The sequence below is a fragment of the Arvicanthis niloticus genome, chromosome X, assembly GCF_011762505.2.
Source record: "Arvicanthis niloticus isolate mArvNil1 chromosome X, mArvNil1.pat.X, whole genome shotgun sequence".
Lineage (NCBI taxonomy): Eukaryota > Metazoa > Chordata > Mammalia > Rodentia > Muridae > Arvicanthis > Arvicanthis niloticus.
In genome coordinates this window covers 46878365-46885056 of record NC_047679.1, presented here as the reverse complement: position 1 = coordinate 46885056, position 6692 = coordinate 46878365, and the positions used below count along the sequence as shown (strand labels likewise).

The 6692-nt window shown below is 35.8% G+C and overlaps 1 non-coding gene across 1 annotated transcript; it reads right to left on the bottom strand.

The window, feature by feature from the left end:
• Nucleotides 1-5832: 5832 nt before the first annotated feature.
• Nucleotides 5833-5894, bottom strand: LOC117695581 (U7 small nuclear RNA). Its single transcript, XR_004604638.1, has one exon. It is a non-coding gene; the product is annotated as a U7 small nuclear RNA (small nuclear RNA).
• Between the last annotated feature and the right edge of the window lie 798 nt (nucleotides 5895-6692).

Here is a 6692-nt window from a genome sequence, read left to right as displayed (position 1 = left end):
CTCCCCACAAAGTGTGTAGAATCTTTGCATGATATTTTAGTAGACAAGTGGTGAAACTCTAGGATGTAAATACAAATAAGAAATATAAAGTAAGTATTGAGGAATCCAGAAGTTTCCAAACAAAAGAGGGAATTGCATTGTATTTACAAAAGAGGGTGTATCATATTAAGTGATGCTGGGCTACTTGAGACTATGAACTTGGTGAGCAAAGGACTAAATTAATTATTCATTTTGTAGTTCAGAAACTAAAAGCTGGTCTCAAGCTGAGTAATGGTAGTGCATCCTTTTAATCTCAGCACTCTGGAGTCAGGGGCAGGTAGGTCTCTGGGAGTTCTCCGAGTCCAGTGTGCTCTACAATGTGAGTTTCAGGATGGCCAGTGCTATTCAGAGAAACCCTGTCTAGAACCCCAGTCCCCACAAAAAAATCTGGGCTGGAAGAAGTAATTAACATTTACTTTCGGATTATGAGTAAACCAGAGTAAACCAGTGGCATCTCCACTTTAGCCAAGAATGTAAGTTGTCTAGTCCCCATACATGTGAGCATACAAAGAAAAAAGTATCACCTGCAAGATGTTTCTGAAGTAAGGGTGATAATCTCCTACAAGAGAAGCCACAAAGCCATGGTGATTGTCCTCTACATTGGGCACAGATTAGAGCTTATTTCATTAAAAGGAACATTTTAATAATTGGATTACCTTGGGTGCAATGTGGTAAACTCTTAAGAGGGAGCTTTATTTTGGTGGTGAACAAATGATCACAAATATCTCCAGGTATCTGAGTGGTCGATTTTAGTTTTTTGATGTAAACAATATGACTATTGAGGTTTTATTTTCAGTGTATGGAGTTTTCCCCAGAATTAATGAAATGACAGTCTCATATGAGAAAAAAGTACTGCAGCTTTATTTGTAACTCTTTTTTTTGCTGAAAGTGTTACATATTTTTGATATATACTGACATTTTAAAAAAGACAAGGTTGCTGGTAACAATGTCTAGTGTTAAAATAAGAAATAAATGACACTACTTAAAAGCCACAGCTTCCGTGTCTCTTTAAAAATATTTATTTTTATGTTTTATTTTATGTGGATAACTGTTTTTTTCCCTGAATGTATGTATGTGCACCATATACAAGTCTAATGCCCATACAGGCCAGAAGAAGGTGATAAATCCCTTGGCATGTAACTTTGAAAGTTGTAAGCAGCCGTCTGAAATGCCGTCTCTCCAGCCAACTTCAAGTGTTTTCAAATATTACATGTTTTCAACAGTTGTACAAGATAATTGTTCTCAGCCTCATTTTATTGATGAAGAACTCAAAATTTAAGTTCTTTTTTTGTTCTTTTTGGTTTTTTGAGACAGGGTTTCTCTGTGTAGTCCTGGCTATCCTGGAACTCACTCTGTAGACCAGGCTGGCCTCGAACTCAGAAATCCGCCTGCCTCTGCCTCCCAAGTGCTGGGACTAAAGGCATGCGCCACCACCGCCTGGCTAAATTTAAGTTCTTGATGGTGCTAAGTGATAGGGCAGAGACATGGACCTGATCTGAGCTCATCTAAAACCCACACTCCTTAATGACATTAACATGGATATTTCCAGCTGGTACTCAACTGGAAATCTTGTCCCTGATGTCTATCATTCACAGTGCTAGAAGGAGCCGTATAAACTACTGGAGGAGAAAAGTAAGGATCAATCTCACCAAGATAAATTGCTACAAATTACATTAATGAGAAATATACCCACTGGTACAATAGTTGCATGAATGTCAGAAAAGTAATCAACTAGATTTTCCACTTATTGCTGTCTTCTGGTGGGGCTGAGGACAGCTGCAGTGTACTCATGCATATAAAATAAATAAGTAAGTCTTAAAAAAACACCTTTCTCTTTGCAACAGACAGAAATCGCCACAGAAAACCACAACCAATCAAAATAGAGAGATTTAAAGCCTAGTCCCAGAGAGTATAGCTATAAACAGCTTCACACTTAAGGCTCAGGGAACACTGTAGAGGAGCAGTTGGAAAGACTGTGAGGGCCAGAGGAACAGAGTTTGCTGTGAGCTTCTGTGTCCTAGTAAAATCATAAAGTCTCATAAAGTCTCAACAGCATAACAGCCCAAATGTGACCTGAACAAAGATGACACCAATACATGTGCCAAAGTGGATGGAAAAAAAAGACCTTGAGGCCTTGATCCTACACAAGAATATATAGGCAACTGAGGAAAACTGGGAGAAGGAAAGGAGGTCTTTCCCATGTTAATTCATTGTCTAGTTATAAATGGTGAGTCCTGAAAGCATATATATAAGTAACATTATGTGGACTGAGAAGGTTACATTTAAGAATATATGTATATACACAGATAAATTTATGCATGCAATGACAATTAGTAAAGAACAGGCTATGAACTTGTAAGAGAGCAAGGATAGGAATATGGAATGCTTTGGAAGGAGGAAATGAATGGGAAAAGTCATGTAATGATATAATTTCAAAAAAAATTAAAACTTCACAACAAATGGTCACTTTGAATCCTATTCAAAAAATTCTCAAAAAAATAACATCTAATTGTGTTGTGGAACAGAATATAACTTGGTTGAGAATATAATTGCTTTTGGCTAAAAAATTTACCAAGCACCATATATTTTCAGTAGAATTTTCAAGGTAGATTTTTTGATACTTACTTCCCCTTAAACAAATACACAAATGTGTGAACTTACCTTATTTGTAGATATTCAAAGTCACATTCATAGATAGGAAATGAGGAAAGAAAACCATATTAGTTATCCCACAAAAAATTCTGGTTTGGCTTGTGTGTACTGGCATCTATTAAATGGATATTGCACATTCCATCATGATTAATTTTGTAGGACTTATATTTCAAAAGACTTTTAAAAATTGGCAAACATAAAAAGAAGAAAATTTCATCCTACTTATTTTTAATTTATTTCCAATGTAAGCACACAAAGGTGCTTTTAGTTCAGAAGTTTGGTCTTTCCTTGTTGAATATCTGACATGTTATCATATTGCACAATAGTCACCACATGAGTAGGTTCTCAAAATTGCTAAAGACATTTTAAATGATAGAATCTGCCATTCATAGGAATCATAATATATAAGGAAGGGTTTGTGTTTATAATAAATTTTAAGTGTTTGTCTTTAATTCATTTTCTTCCCCTTTGGTTAATGGTGCTGATTATTTCACCCAGAACATAACATAAGTGAGGCAAAGGATTGTAAGTATGCCACATCCCCAGCTCTTCAAGATTTCCTAGAGAAATAAACTTTTATGGTAAATTATTCAGATTTCAGATTTTGTTTCCTGTATCAGCAAACAATTACTTTATCCAATGTACAGCTGCTATTTCTGCCACTGGCCATATTTAAATATTGTAATTACTAAATGGTATATTATTACTAGTTAGGCATATATTCTTACAGCCAAATAATTATAAAATATGCTGAAAACATAATTTCCAACATTATACAAAACTTTATACAAATCACATTCAATTTATCAATGCTCCCAATGCTGAATAAAAGTAGCATATGTTGAATAGTTTTATAAAGCTGATTCTCAGGGATTTTTCATTAAATCCATGAAAATATCATAAATATGTTGTTAGTTTTGAAACTTCATGACTTCAGCAAACCTATTTCTTTTGCCATATTTTATGTTCCAGTGTGTGCTTTTATATCTGACATTGTTTGTATTGCCCTGCATATATTTATGTATTTATTTCCTTCTAATTTATTTAATATTTTCCCATTTTCTTCAGCATATGGAATACAGTTATAAAAATATGTTTAAGTTTTCATTCATCATTTTCACCAGTTGAGATGTACCGTTTTTTTTTTTTTTTTTTTTTTTGAATTCTGTCCCTCAGGCCTCCCACATGTTATGTCAGTCCTGTATGCTCAGTTCCCATCCCCTCTTTTACCATCATTTTGAGACAAGTTTTTCTACGTTGTTCAAGCTGGCCTTGAAATAGCTCTGGAGTCCAGATGTAGTTGAATTTTTAAGACTACTGAGTACCTTAGAACACAGCTTTATGCCATCAGGTCCTGCTGATCCAGGGAATTAAAATTTGTATTGTAATTAACAAATAATAATCATGTATGCTTATGTAGTATGCTGTGATGTTTTGCTTGTATTTTTAATTTTCCCTATTGAACATGTTTTTCTGCTTCCTTGCATGCTGGTAATTTGATTGAATGGCAGACACTATGAACTTAGTCTTAATCACGTGTATACTGAGTTCAGTGCACCAAGCTGGGGCAATGGTAAGAACACCACTGTTTGTTTTCAGCCTCTCAGGAATCATTCTCTGTAGCTGCCTAATGCTCAGAACATTGTAATTCATCCTGTGCACATAAAAATAATTTTACTATGTTTTACATACTGTTTCTTCATCCTTTTAAATTAATAATATAAATTTACAACCTCAACAATGAAATGCAAAGGTTTTCAAACTGAAGAAAAGCAAAAAGGTTTTTATTTTCTCAGGTGACTATATTGTTCACTTAAGAATATTTTTAATTGCTGTTTTTTTATTATTAAAAATAGTTTTTTTCATACACTATATTCTGATTATGGTTTCTGTTCTCTCAACTCCTGCCAGTTTTTTCTCATCACCCTCCCATTTGAAGCCATATTATTCTCTCCTTAGACAACAAACAGGCATCTAAGGAAAAATAAAATAAAATAAAGTAAGATAAGAAACAAAAGAAGCAGAATAAAAAAGACCAAAGAAAAAGCACAAGAAACATATAAATGTAGAGATACCTGTTTTTGCACACACACAGGAATCCCATAAAAATTTTTGCACACACAGGAATCCCATAAAAAACAAAATTAAAAGCCATGATATTTACACAAAGGACCTGTGTTACATAAGGTTTTATAAAAAAAAGCCCCTACAAAACATTGGAGCACAAACTACCTCCAATGAGCTTTTTTTTCTTTTTTTTTTTCTTTTTGGTTTAGCTATCTACTGCTGGACATGGGACCTGCTCTTAAGAGTGGTTTGTACACAAAGTAAGACTCTTCTGGAGAAAATTAAATTTCATTTGCAATTATTTATGTATTGGAGACAGGTTCTGAGTTAAGAGAATGGGGGATTATGTTTAATTCTCCTCTGAGTGCTGGGATCTCATCTGGGACAGATACATGCAGGCCCTGTGGGTGCTGCCTCAGTCTCTGTAAGTATATACATGCATCAGTTGTTCTGTGTTTAGAAGGCCTTTTTTCCTTGGTGTCCTCCATCCCCTTTGTATCCTTCAACCTTGTCATTCAGAGTTTCCTGAACTCTGAACTGAGGAACTTGATTGAGACATCTCAGTTTCAGACAGAGTGTTTCAAGGTACCCAGTTCTTTGGAATTGTTCCTCTGCTGCAGGAGGAATCTGCTCTGATGACAGCTGGGCAAAGCACTGATTTTTTGAATTTAGCAGAATGCCCTTAGGAGTCATTTCATTGGGGTTTTGTTTTAGCAGAGCAATAGTATTTAGTTTTACTGCCGAGGGCCAGCCTTGGTTTAAAGAGGGCTTCTGAGAAATGGGTATCTGAGAGCAGTGAAAAGGACTTCAAGTCATATCTTGGGTCCAAGCTTATGACCTGTGTTCTGCTTAATACAAGTTTCTAGTCTGCTTCTCTCTATGTGTGCTTTCTCTCTGGAGACCTCTCTTGATATCTCTGTCTATATTCTGCTTGCTTGCTATTCTGCGAGATCTCTCTGTCCATGTCCTGCTTACTTGTTTCAGTTCTTCAAGCAGTTCTCCTTCTATTCAAATAGATCTCTGGCTAGCTCATGGGTTTTCTGACTTAAGTCAGGAAAACTGCTATAAAAAGTTATTGGAGTTTCCAACGAAGTCAGAAATCCTGTTAGAAAAATTCTTGAAGAGCTGTTTTGCTCTCCAGAGATTTCCAGACAGCTCAGCTCTCTCTACAGAAAATTCTAAAGAACTGCTATTAATTTCTGGTAGCTTCAAAAGCCCAGGTTTTAATTTACATATCAATTTAGTTATTATTCCAGGTTCTCTTTTCATTATCTTATGAATCAGTATCACATGACCTCAGTCCTTTGATTCTTAGAAGACAGCAAGCATATAGTTTTTCTTAACAGTGCAAAAGAATTCAGAAATCTGTCTGCCTTTGTTAAGCACAGACAATAAACTAGTTGGGTTGGACTCTGCCCTGAAACTATCATTTCCTTCATGTCTGGGCCTGTACTACCTGTATACCAGGCTGAGCTTGAACTCAGCAATCTGCTTGCCTTTATATCTTTCTGACAAGCTGGCTTATAGTATAACTGTCTTTAGACTCATGAAGCCTTTCATAATTCATATTGCATCCTTATATTTTTGCATAGTTGAGAAATTATATGTTTTCAACCTCATGTATTTAGAGCTCTCTCTCTCTCATAGTCTTAAGGGTTGTTCTGAAGGTCCCAGTGTTTACCATTTTGCTGAGATATAGCCACAACCTTGACTTTTAGACCCATCCTTTTTCTAAGTATCATGGCGTCATTAATGTTAACAGAGAGGACATTCCTCAGAAGGAAAGTGTCCTCCACTCCTAGTACTAGTTCCAGAAAAATATGTACATTATCATACAAACAAGTCTTATACCCACAGCATCCATGAACCCTCATGAAGGCTCACACCAAAGCCCTGTCCCAGGGGCAGGTACCATGTCACTCTGTCCCCACCAA